General features: G+C 46.7%; 1 non-coding gene across 1 annotated transcript; it reads left to right on the top strand.

The window, feature by feature from the left end:
• Nucleotides 1-12,050: 12,050 nt before the first annotated feature.
• Nucleotides 12,051-12,153, top strand: LOC113594300 (U6 spliceosomal RNA). Its single transcript, XR_003414663.1, has one exon. It is a non-coding gene; the product is annotated as a U6 spliceosomal RNA (small nuclear RNA).
• The last annotated feature ends 241 nt before the right edge of the window (nt 12,154-12,394 follow it).

Here is a 12,394-nt window from a genome sequence, read left to right as displayed (position 1 = left end):
TTCTGATTCTTTGCACATGTATGAGCGAAGACGCTTTGGGTAACAAGGAACTGAAGGGGAGAAGACACTTTTCATGCACCCTCTTACGTTCCTGGGCTGCGGTTTGCAAATGAAATCAACCAAGACAAATTAACAGGACTAAAAGCACACCAACTGTAGTTGATGTTCATCTCATGTTTCCCGTGTCCGTGGAGGTTTTCATAGAAGTAAACACTTAGAGAGGTGGCTAGACCTGGAGCCTTACGCATTAACAAAGGGTGATAAATGGTACGGACGCAGCTGGACAGGGGAAACAGGCTGGGCTTCTGGTGGCAGTAATGAAGGGAAGGTAACGCTGTGGGGAACGTAATGGGACGTAAGGGTTATTTAGTAAGGTCTATTGCTGGACACTCATGTGGGTGACCTCCATCTCTGGTCATAATGTCGCTCCTCCCTCGCTGGTGTGGTCGAGGGGACACCTTCACAAAGGGAAATTTGTGCCCCATTTTTAGGAAGAGAGGGGGGCTTTTCCTACACCTGCTGCTTCTCAATAGCCTTCAGCTCAAAATAATCCTTCTGCCAGGGTGGCGTATTTGGGGGGCCACGTTCCAATCCCCGCCAGGACATAATATCAGTCTAAAAACGACATGAGTACAGTGATTGTCCTCTTAGTGGGAAGAATATCTTGGACCCCCCCCCCCTACCCCAGCACCTGGCCCCGTCATGATACCTCCCCCAGGAGGGGCCATACTGCGGGCATCCAGTCTGGGTTCTAGGCGTTCCCCAGAAAGGGGGACGGGCTGCTTGGCAGACATCTGGGGCCTCTGTCACTATAGAGGATCCGTGTTTTTTCCTCTGTGACGGTTTAGGACTCTCAGTTCTGTCCCGTGTTTGGGGTGGGAGTAGAGAACTCTGAGCCCCATCATCTTTAATCCAGCCTTGGCCGGAACATTTGGCTCGAGCAGAAGCATTTAATGAAAAACCCTGAGAAAGTGGGAATCGGCTGAAACAAGTGGTTTGAAAAAAGAACAACCCTGAGGTAGATGGTGGATATTTTTTTGGACAGCTAAGATGTTTCACCGAGCAAGCCTGCTCATCTACACGCGCTCTTTACCTCACTGGCATAAAGTTAAGCTCTGGCTAAGTCTTTGTGATAAGAAGCATACGCATATGCTCGGAATATGGATAGTGTTGTTCCATCGGCTGTTTCCCTGTCGCCTGGGCGCCAGAGTGCGTTTGCCACGAGACTGGCCGAGTGTTTAGACTATTCGTACAGACGGCCGTGTTGGTTCGCTTCTAGTTGTAAACTGCATTTCTGATTGGAGGCTGGCTTCACTCACAACCGTGGTGACTCCATGTGATTAACTCAGCCTCTGTAAAGTGCCCTGTGGGTCCTCTTAAAACTGGAACCATCGCTCAAGGCATAGCTTTTTATGAGTATCTACTTATAAGTAAATGACACAAATTTAACAGATTTTAACTCTGAAACATGATTCAGAAACTCAGTTTGTTATGATGTGTGAGCTTTCACGATGATGTGCTTTGCCATGGGTCTCCGAAACTCGTTTTCGGAGGTGTTCAACAGGCTTCTTCGATATGGCGACTCACGTCCCTGGTTTGGCAGAATTTCTGTGTATTAAATCTCGAGGATTGAGAGGTCTGGGTTATTTATCCATTTACCCATCAATTATCGCAGAATGTCCAACATCTAACTCATAGTTAAGCTTTTTGTTTATTTAACAATATATTTCTGTGGCGCCTGGCTGGCTCGGTTGGTGGGGCATGTGACTCTTATCTTGGGGTTGTGGATTTGAGCCCTATGTAGAGATTATTTAAAAATAAAGTCTTAGGGTCGCCTGGGTGGCTCAGCCGGTTACCAGACTGACTTCAGCTCAGGTCATGATCTCACAGTTCATGAGTTCGAGCCCCACATCAGGCTCTGTGCTGACAGCTCAGAGCCTGGATCCTGCTTCAGATTCTGTGTCTCCCTCTTTCTCTCCTCCTCCCCCCTCATGCTCTGTCTCTCTCTCTCTGTCTCTCTCTCTAATAAACTGAAAATAAAATTAAAAATAATCTTTTTTTAAGTTTATTTTTGAGAGAGACAGAGACAGAATGTGAGTAGGTTAGGGGCAGAGAGAGAGGGAGACCCAGAATCCGAAGCAGGATCCAGCCTCTGAGCTGTCAGCGCAGGCCCGACACGGGGCTCGAACTCACGAGCTGTGAGATCATGACCTGAGCCAAAGTAGGCTGCTCAACCGACTGAGCCTCCCAGGCACCCCAAAATTAAAAATAATCTTAAAAAAAGTTTGTTATTTTCTTCTATGCCTTCCGTTAATTAGATATTGTACCTCCTAGAATGATTCTCTACTTTTCTTATATTAAAAAAATTTTTTTTTAAGTTTATTTCTTTATTTTGAGAGGGGCAGAGAGAGTGCAGGTGGGGGAGGGGCAGAGAAAGAGAATCCCAAGCGGGCTCTGAGCTTCCAGGGCAGAGCCTGACAGGGGGTGGGGACTGGAACTCAAGAACGCATGAGATCGTGGCCTGAGCGGAAATCAAGAGTCCCAGGCTTAACCAACCCCGGGACTAGGCACCTCTAGTCTTATACTTCTTCCTGTATTTTCCATTTCTCCAGCCCCCGTAGCCCGATCTTCATCTTTCAGTTCATCTTTCCCCTTACCTGCTGAACTTGTAAAAAATTTAATTTCAGGCTCTATCTGGCCTCTGACGATGATTCTCAATCCATGATGCAGAATTTTCAGTTTCTAATGGTATCCAACAGCAGGTGTGTGTGTGTGTGTGTGTGTGTGTGTGTGTGAGAGAGAGAGAGAGAGAGATTGATTCTTTCCCGGAGTCGGGGCAATCTGTAGTCCTTTTTGTCCTCTTTTAAAAAATTTTTAAAGTTTATTGTTGAGAGAGCGAGAGACAGTGTGTGAGCAGAGGAGGAGCGGAGAGAAAGGGAGACACAGAATCCGAAGAAGGCTCCAGGCTCCGAGCTGTCAGCACGGAGCCTGACGCGGGGCTTGAACTCACGAACGGTGAGATCATAACCTGAGCCGAAGCCGGACGCTTAACCGACTGAGCCCCCCAGGTGCCTCAAGGGCGATTTGTAGTCCATTTTGGATCAGCCACGCGACAGGTGCAGGGTGCGTGGGACACAGGTGTCACGGGCAGGTCTGGGCGACACCCCGGCTGTGGGAACAGACACGGGGTAGTTTCTCTGGCTCTGTTTTCTCCTGTGTGAGTAGATTTTGTGGAGGTTTACATGAGATGCAGCTTTGAGACAGGCCCCTGCCGGTGCCAAGATCCTGCCCCCTCCCCGGGTGATTTTAGGCTGAGTCTTGGGGAGAAACGCGAGCGGGACCCAATCGGGCCGCCCTGGTGTGCGTGGAAAAGGAGCTGTGCATTCCGAACCCTCCCGGTGCAGAATCTCTTCCCGAGATACTTGTAGAGCTTTGTTCGAGGCTCAACACAAGCCGTTCATCCTGGAGGCAGGAGCGTGCTCAGCCCCCGGCTTCCGTGAAACCATCTGAGGCGTGGCCGTGTGACTGTTTCCAAAACCACGGGAAGGAGGAGATCCCGTCGGCCAGCTCTTTCGATGTGACAGTGATTGTTTCCCTTCTCTTTTGACCGGACCCTGCTCCTGAAAAACAAACTTGCACATACAAACATGCCCCAAATCAGAAAACGGAACGTATCAGCTGCCGGAGAGCGGGGACAGCCCAGTTTGACCCGCTCTTGTGCGACCGCAGACAGGGGTGGAACGCAGGACGCGGGCCGGGTTTGAACTCCTGGCCACAGGCGACGCAAAGGCAGTGAAGCTTGTCCCACGGGGACAAGGCGGTGGGGAGCCCCATCTCCGCCCGCGGGGAACCCAGAGCACGCTAGCCACGTTGTCGGTGGCAGGTTATTTTGGGGCCAGTTTTTACCCACTTAATAAATACTGACGGGAGAACCCAGCTAGCGTCACTTGCGCTTCTGAGGGAAGAAGTTCAACGCGGACAAAACGCTCCAGGGTTAGTCTATCCTTGGCATGGAAGCCACCATCGTGGATGAACGTTCTCGGCGCTGACAAACGCGGTGCAGAAACAAGAAGCTGAGGGCGAAGGGACACGCTTCCTTCCAGGCACTCGGAATGCGCACCCGCCTCCCGCAGCATCTCGGGCCCCGGTTCCGTCTGCCGTTAGCGGCTCCGATGAGGGGTGGGGGGTGCCAGCGCCCCCCAACCTAATTTAAAATAACCAGGTCCAGATGCGGGTGCCAAAAAAAAGAGGTTTGCACCATTCACCACCGTGGCCTGGATCGTATTTCAAAAGTGTCAAATCAAAGCCGTCCCACCGAAGCGCCTGATTTCTTAACGAATTCCTTATGTATTTCATCTCTTGAATGCAGAAAAAGCGGGGTGTCCGCGGGGGAGTAGATTTCGGATTGACAGAAACAAAACCCGCGGGCGTGATCCTTCGTGACACACACCCCGTGTAGCCGATATCTCGCCGTGGAATTATTTGCTGCTTCGTTAAGATGCTTTCGTCTAAAAGCCACATCTGAGAGGCACTTAGAGAAGAGGGTGCGAGCACTGGAGGGAGATCCTGTTGAAATCTCCACATTTAAAGGCTTTGCAAAACGCTGACGTTCTGTCGCGTTGATCCAGGGCTATGAAGAGCAAACTTTGAAACAAAATCTTGCCATTTCTGTACGTTAGAGCGCTGGCCTCTTTCCTGAAGAAAGATTCCCACTAAGGGGTTGTTTCTGAGTTCTGACTCACTATGTTAGGTGCGTCTGGATACTGAATAAAGCAGGCTTTTTCTTTTCTTTTTCTTTTTTTTTGAACAGAGAAAAGAGGTACATACTCAAGGTGATTAGACGGAGAAATACCTATCTGCAGGCAGACGGATGGACAGAGGACAGATGAGCAGACAAGATAAGCAGAGAGTAGCGTCATCAGCTTTTGGAAAATCGCGATGTCCTATGTTCGGGCTCCCGGTTCAACCTGGTTTTGGCTCAGAAACATGCAGCCTGGAGAAGTATTCTTGTCCAAGGATGGAGGGAAGTGCCTCAGGACACTGAGTGAGACTCTGAAGACGCAGTGATTGTTAGAGTGCGCCCACCCCACGGCGCCCAGCAGTGGCTCTCGCAGCCACGGATTTCAAGCCGTTCTTTCCAACTTCCGTGCGCGGAATCTTAAACGGTACCTCTAGCTTCAGAACGAGCGTAACTGAATTCACTTATCCACCTCCTGCCCACCCCCCCCATCCAACCGAATAGCCTGGAAATAGCTGGACAGAAACTGGCAACAGGACTCTGAAACATGGAAAAGAAGAAGGGGGATGGGTTGGGGACCTCAGGTCTTCAGGTGTGGTGACCTGGTGAGGTCTTTGATCTCCCAGATGCCCCGCAGGGGTGCCAAAGTGGCCCGAAACCTGGCGGAGACAAACAAACAAGAAAGGCCGGGGCGGAAGAACCAGAAAGGAGGAGCCCAACAGGGCCCGAACAGGGGGTGGGGGTGGGGGGGCTGCTTCCCAAGGGGACCTAGCAGGGGACGGGATTTGCCTTCAAAGCCTTGCTGGGCTGGCCCAACCCCCACTCCGCACCTGGGAACTGCTCCCCTTGGGAGGGGCGGCATCGCAGCTCGGAGCTCTCCACCCAGTGGCAGGAGACACCCCTCCCACCCAGTCCCGTGGCGGAAGGTGGCCAGCAGCACAGATGGCCCAGAGGAGCAACTCCTCCCCTTTCAGGCAGCTGCAGAGGGGCCGGGACTGACCCCCCAGAGCCCCCAGAGATGCCACAAGAATGAGGCCGACCGGTATAGCACCACGAGGGCTCTAGAAACTCACCGGTCACTGGGGCTACAACCCACGAAAGCGGGTCAGAAGCAAACAGTAAATGTAAAGGGGTCACTTGCCTGCTAAAATAGAAGATTTATGTAGCATTAAGAGGCCCCCTAACAAAGTAGCCAAAATGCCCATAAAACTTCGCTCATCATACCAAGAACCAGGAAAGCCACCCTTTGAGAAAGAAAAACCAGGGGCACCTGGGGGGCTCAGTCGGTTTAGCATCCAACTTTGGCTCAGATCACGATCTCACGGCTTGTGCGTTCAAGCCCCGTGTCGGGCTCTGTGCTGGCAGCTCGGAGCTTGGAGCCTGCCTCGGTTTCTGTGTCTCCCTCTCTCTGCTCCTCCTCCTCTGCTCTCTCTCTCTCTCTCCCAAAAATATAAATGAAAAAATAAAATTAAAAAAAAGGGAAATAAAAATCAACAGATGTCAATACTGAAGTGAAAAAGTGTTGAAAGTGTTTGACAAGATTTGAAAACAGTCGTAATTAAGAATGTTCAATAAACAATGACACATTCTCTTGAGACAAAATAAAAAATAAAAAATTTCTGCAAAGAAATAGAAGTTATAAAAACTCACTGGATGAACTGAGTAGTACAATGGAGATGACTTTGGATAGGATCCATGAACCTGAACACAGATCAATGAATTCATTCAATCTGAACAAAACCAAAAAGAAACAGACTGAAAAAAAATGTAGTCTGGGGGATCTGTGAAACAGATGTCTAACTAACTATCCAAAATGGCCAACATTTATCATCCGAGTTCCAGAAAAAGGGAAAGAGGGTGTGGCTGAAAAAATACTCAAAGAAACAATGGTTGACAACTTCCTAAATTTGGCAAGAGACATAAAACTACACATTCAAGAAGCTGGGAGAAATCCAAATAGCATAAACCCAAAGAAATCCAAACAAAGACACGTCACTATTAAACTTGTGAAAAACTAAACACAAAAATAAAACGAAATGAAACAAGACTTAGAAACAACCAGGGAGAGATGATGCTCTACCTGTACCGGAAGACTGAATTAATTATGCAGATTTGTCATCTGGAACCATCAAGCCAGAAGTTACTGGCGCGTGTTTTCAAGAGATAAAAGATCTGTCAGCCGCGAATCCTGTATCTGGCAAAGCTATCCTTCAAGAATGAAGGGGAAATAGACTTCTCAGATGAAGGAAAATTAAAAGGATTTGGTGTGGGCAGACCTACCTCTATGGATTGCTACAGGAAGCACCCTAAACCTTAAAAAAAAAGGTTATGGATTGAATTGTGTCCCCCCACCCAAATTCATACGTCGAAACCCAACCCCCAAGGAGGTTGTATTTGGAGACAAGACCGTTAAGGAGGTAGCTAAGGTTAGGCAAGTTTATAAGGATGGGGCCCTATTCTGATAGGATCGGTGGTCTTCATAAGAAGAGGAAGAGCCCCCAGGAGCGTGTGCACGTGGAAAACCGCGTGAGGACACAGAAGGTGACAGCCTGCAAGCCAAGGAGACGGGCCTCAGGAGAAACTACGCCTGCCGACACTTCGCCCTGGACCTGCAGCCTCCGGGACTGGGAGGGACGGGCTGCTGATGAAGTGCCCAGGATCGTGGTATGTGTCATGGCAGCTTGAGCAGACAAAGGCATAAAAGCGACAAGACAGAGGAGGGGACCTTCGGAGAGGAAGACAAGGACAACAGAATGAGGAGATACAGAGGCAAACGTAACAGACTGTACTTCCCCTCTTGAGTTTCTTTAATTATACTTTATGTTTGAAGCCAAAATTATACCACGATCTGATGTGATGCTCAATGCACGTACTGGAAACGCTTAAGACGATTATTATTTTTTTTTATTTTTTTTTAATGTTTATTCATTTTTGAGACAGAGAGAGACAGAGCATGAATGGGGGAGGGGCAGAGAGAGAGGGAGACACAGAATCGGAAACAGGCTCCAGGCTCTGAGCGGTCAGCCCAGAGCCTGACGTGGGGCTGGAACTCACGGACCGCGAGATCGTGACCTGAGCCGAAGTCGGCCGCTCAACCGACTGAGCCACCCAGGCGCCCCTAAGACGATTATGTTTAAGAAGTGGGGAGGGTTGGGGATCTAAATGCAGGTAAAGCATCTACACTCAGAGGGCAAAACACTCATAGCACAGGTAGTGGTATCAGGTCACAGCTGGGACAACGACAGTAAAGTTATGCCAAGTGGTATGTAAAAAAATATCGTCTATAAAGAAGAATCCAGTGCTAAAAACTGTTCAGGTAACTAACAAGAAAGGAAGCCCCACCCCCACAAAAAAGAAAAAGAAAACCAAAGGAATGAAAAAAGAAGATACGTAGAAAACAAAATATTAAAATGGCAGACTTGGGGCACTTGGGTGGCTCAGTCGGTTGAGCGTCTGACTTGGGCTCAGGTCATGATATCGCAGTTGGTGAGTTTGAGCCCCGTGTCGGGCTCTGTGCTGACAGCTCGGAGCCTGGAGCCTATTTCGGATTCTGTGTCTCCCTCTCTCTCTGCCTCTCCCCTCCTCGTGCTCTGTCTCTCTCTGTCTCAGAAAAAAATAAGTGTTTAAAATGGCAGACTTAAACTCTAATGTATCAATGACTATTTTAAATATTAGTGGTATAAATATACCAACTAAAACACAGAGATTAGGGCATCCGGGTGGCTCAGTTGGTTGAGTGTCTGACTCTGGATTTCAGCCCAGGTCATGGTCTTATGGTTCACGAGTTCAAGCCCCACGTTGGGCTCCATGCTGGCAGTGCAGGGCCTGCTTGGGATTCTCTCTCTCTTTTACTCTCTCTCTGTCCCTCCCCAGCTCGTGCTATCTCGCTCTCTCTCAAAATAAATAAAAGAAAAAAAGAAACTACTGTTAACAAAAAGACAGAGATCAATTATTCTTCAGTAAAGTTGGAAAAATGAAAAATGAAAAAAGGTAGAGATTGAGTGGGTAAGACAGGTGATCTGATCCCATGCAGTCTGGGAAAAATGACTTCAAAATAACGCCACTGATAAGCAGGGAAGAAAAGGATGGGAAAGCTGTATCATGGAAATACGAATTAGGAAAACAAAAAACACCAAGAGTGTTTATCATAACATCAAAGAAGGTAAGCTTCAGAGCAAAGAAAAGTTACTAGCAACAAAAGCAGGCATCACAGAATGATTAAGGCTCAGTCAACTCAGCATGATCCAGCAATCCTAAGTCTGTGTGTAGCATACCGCAAGGTTTCAAACTATACGAAAACAAAACTGGTGGAGAGGAAAGGAGAAACACACAGGCACAGGGATTTCAAGAGCCAGCTCACAGCGTTTGCTAGAACTCCCAGAGATAACACCCACAAGGCTGCAGAGGAACCAACAATGCCATGGCCCACTGGGTCTGCCTGACATCACAGAACCGTCCACCCACCCATGGCAGGCCACACATCCCGCACCAGCTTCGTGGACCACTCACCAAGAAGGCCATATCCTCAGTCAGACAGCAAACTTTAACCAATCAAAGAGAATTTTGAACTATACCGAGTATGTTTTCTACCCACAACAGAACCAGATTAGCAGTCGGTAAGTGAAAGACAAGAGAACAATCCCCAAATTCTCGGAAATTCAACAACACACTTCTAAATAATCTGGGGGTCGAAGCAGGAGTCTCAAAGGAAATTTGAAAATAAAAATAAATGAATGAAGTTGAATGAAAATTGAAACGAAATTGAAAATACAACATATGGAGGCACCTGGGTGGCTCAGTTGATTAAGCATCCAACTTCTCTGTTCAGGTCATGATCTTGCGGTTCGTGAGTTCGAGCCCCACATCAGGCTCTGTGCTGACAGCTCAGAGCCTGGAACCTGCTTTGCAGTCTGTGTCTCCCTCTCTATTTGCCCCTCCCCTGCTCACGCTCTGTCTCTCTCTCAAAAATAAATAAACATTAAAAAAACAAATTAAAAAAATAAAACATATCAGTTTGTGGGGTTTAGCTAATATAGTGTTGACATTTGAAAAGAGAAAAACTATTGATCAATAATCTAAGTTCCTAGCTCAAGAGCCCAGAAAAAGAAGAGAAAGGAGACAAACAACAACTAAAAGCAAGCAGAAAGAAATTTAAAAAAGAGCAGAAATCAATGAAAATCAAGACATGAAAATGAGAGAACGAAACAAAAACACGTTATTTGTCAAAAAAGTCAGTAACACTGACAAACCTCCAGCTCAACTGGCAAGGATAAAAAGAGAGGAGACAAACCATCAACGTTGAATGAAAGAAGGGCATCACAGAGGATCTTGCAGACATCGTAAATCATAAATTTGTCACAAATGTCAGATATTTGACAACTGAGAAGAAATGGACTAATTCCTTGAAAACCACAAACTACCAAAACTCAGCAGGATGAAACAGATACGCGAATAGTCCCATAACCGTTAAAAAAGAGTCTATAATTAAAAGTTCCTGAAAAAGTTCCAGATGTTTTCAAATAGAGAACTTCTCCAGCATTCAAGGAATTAACACCAGTCGTACAAAATCTCTGCCAGTGAAGAGAGGAGGTCCTCTCATCTGAGTCCCAACTCATTTTATGAGGTTGCTATTACCTTAACACCAAGGTACAACAGACAGTACAAAAAATAAAGCTGTATGTCAACACCTTTCGGGAGCTTAGGTGCATAAGTCCTCAAGAAAATATTAGCAAACTGAATCCAGTGATGTTTTAAAACGATTGTACATCATGAACAATTGGGGTTTGTTCCAAGGATGCAAGGCTAGTTCAACATCAAAATCAACCAATGCGGGAATGCAAACTGGTGCAGCTGCTCTGGGAAAACACTGTGGAGGTTCCTCGAGAAATTAAAATAGATCTACCCTATGACCCAGCAATAGCACTGCTAGGAATTTACCCAAGGGACACAGGAGTGCTGATGCACAGGGGCACTTGTACCCCAATGTTTATGGCAGCACTTTCAACAGTAGCCAAATTATGGAAAGGGCCTAAATGTCCATCAACTGACGAATGGATAAAGAAGATGTGATTTATATATACAATGGAATACTACTTGGCGATGAGAAAGAATGAAATCTGGCCTTTTGTTGCAACGCGGATGGAACTGGAGAGTGTTGTGCTAAGTGAAATAAGTCATACAGAGAAAGACAGATACCATATGGTTTCACTCTTATGTGGATCCTGAGAAACTTAACGGAAACCCATGGGGGAGGGGAAGGAAAAAAAAAGTTAGAGAGGAGGGAGCCAACCCATAAGAGACTCTTAAAAACTGAGAATAAACTGAGGGTTGATGGGGGTGGGAGGGGGGGAGGGGGGTGATGGGTATTGAGGGCACCTGTTCGGATGAGCACTGGGTGTTGTATGGAAACCAATTTGACAATAAATTATATTTAATAATAATGAAAAAAAGTCAACCAATATAACCCATGATATCAATGGGCCAAATCACTTGCATGTCTATTTGTCTTGATGTCTGCTTTCCAGAGGACCTGAACTTTATTCATTTGCTAAGGGCTATGTACCAAAACCCCATAGCAACCTAAGTTGATAAATGTAATAGTGACACTTTAGATGGATTTTCTTTACGATTATTTACAAGGTAAGGACGCCCAGTGGCACTGCCACTGTTTAATGCACTGTTGTGGAGATCCTAGACAATGCCGTAACAAAAGAAAATGAAATAAGAGGTATAATGAACATCTACCTAGAAAAATCAGAAGAACCATCAAACTACAGTTGACTTTTTTTTTTAACGATTATTTATTTTTGAGAGAGACAGAGCACGAGCAGAGGAGGGGCAAAGAGAGAGGGAGACACAGATTTCGAAGCAGGCTCCAGGCTCTGAGCCATCAGCACAGAGACCCATGCAGGGCTTGAACCCATGAACCGTGAGATCATGACCTGAGCCAAAGTCAGATGCTTAACCGACTGAGCCACCCAGGTGCCCCAAACTACAGTTGACTCTTGAACAACATGAGGGTTAGAGACACTGACACCCATGTAGTACAAAATCCCCATACGACTTTGGACTCCCCAGAAATTTAACTACTAATAGCTTACCATTGACCAGAAACCTTATTGATAACGTAGTTGATGAACACATGTTTTGTATATTATGGGTATCATACACTGCATTTTGATCATAAAGTAAGCTAGAGAAAATGTTATTAGTAAAATCATAAGAAAAAAATCTACATACAAGCGGACCCACGTAGTTCAAACCCATGTTGTTCAAGGGGCAACTGTATTAGAACACATACAGCACTTCAGCAAGTTTTCCAGACCATACACTAAGGTTGAAATGATACACAGAAGATTAGCATCACCCCTGTGCAAGGATATGACATGAAAATTTGTGAAGTATAGCATATTGTTAAAAAAATTTTTTAATGTTTATTTATTTTTGACAGAGACAGAGAGAGACAGAGCATGAGGGGGGGAGGGGCAGAGAGAGAGGGAGACACAGAATCCGAAGCAGGCTCCAGGCTCCGAGCTGTCAGCCCAGAGCCTGACGGGGGCTCGAACTCATGGACAGTGAGATCATGACCTGAGCTGAAGTCGGATGCTCAACTGACTGAGCCACCTAGGCGCCCCACATATTTTTATTAAGGATGGC

This window comes from Acinonyx jubatus, chromosome D4 (genome assembly GCF_027475565.1).
Source record: "Acinonyx jubatus isolate Ajub_Pintada_27869175 chromosome D4, VMU_Ajub_asm_v1.0, whole genome shotgun sequence".
NCBI lineage: Eukaryota > Metazoa > Chordata > Mammalia > Carnivora > Felidae > Acinonyx > Acinonyx jubatus.
Note: the sequence above shows the minus strand (reverse complement) of the source record. Positions and strands in the feature narration are given on the sequence as shown.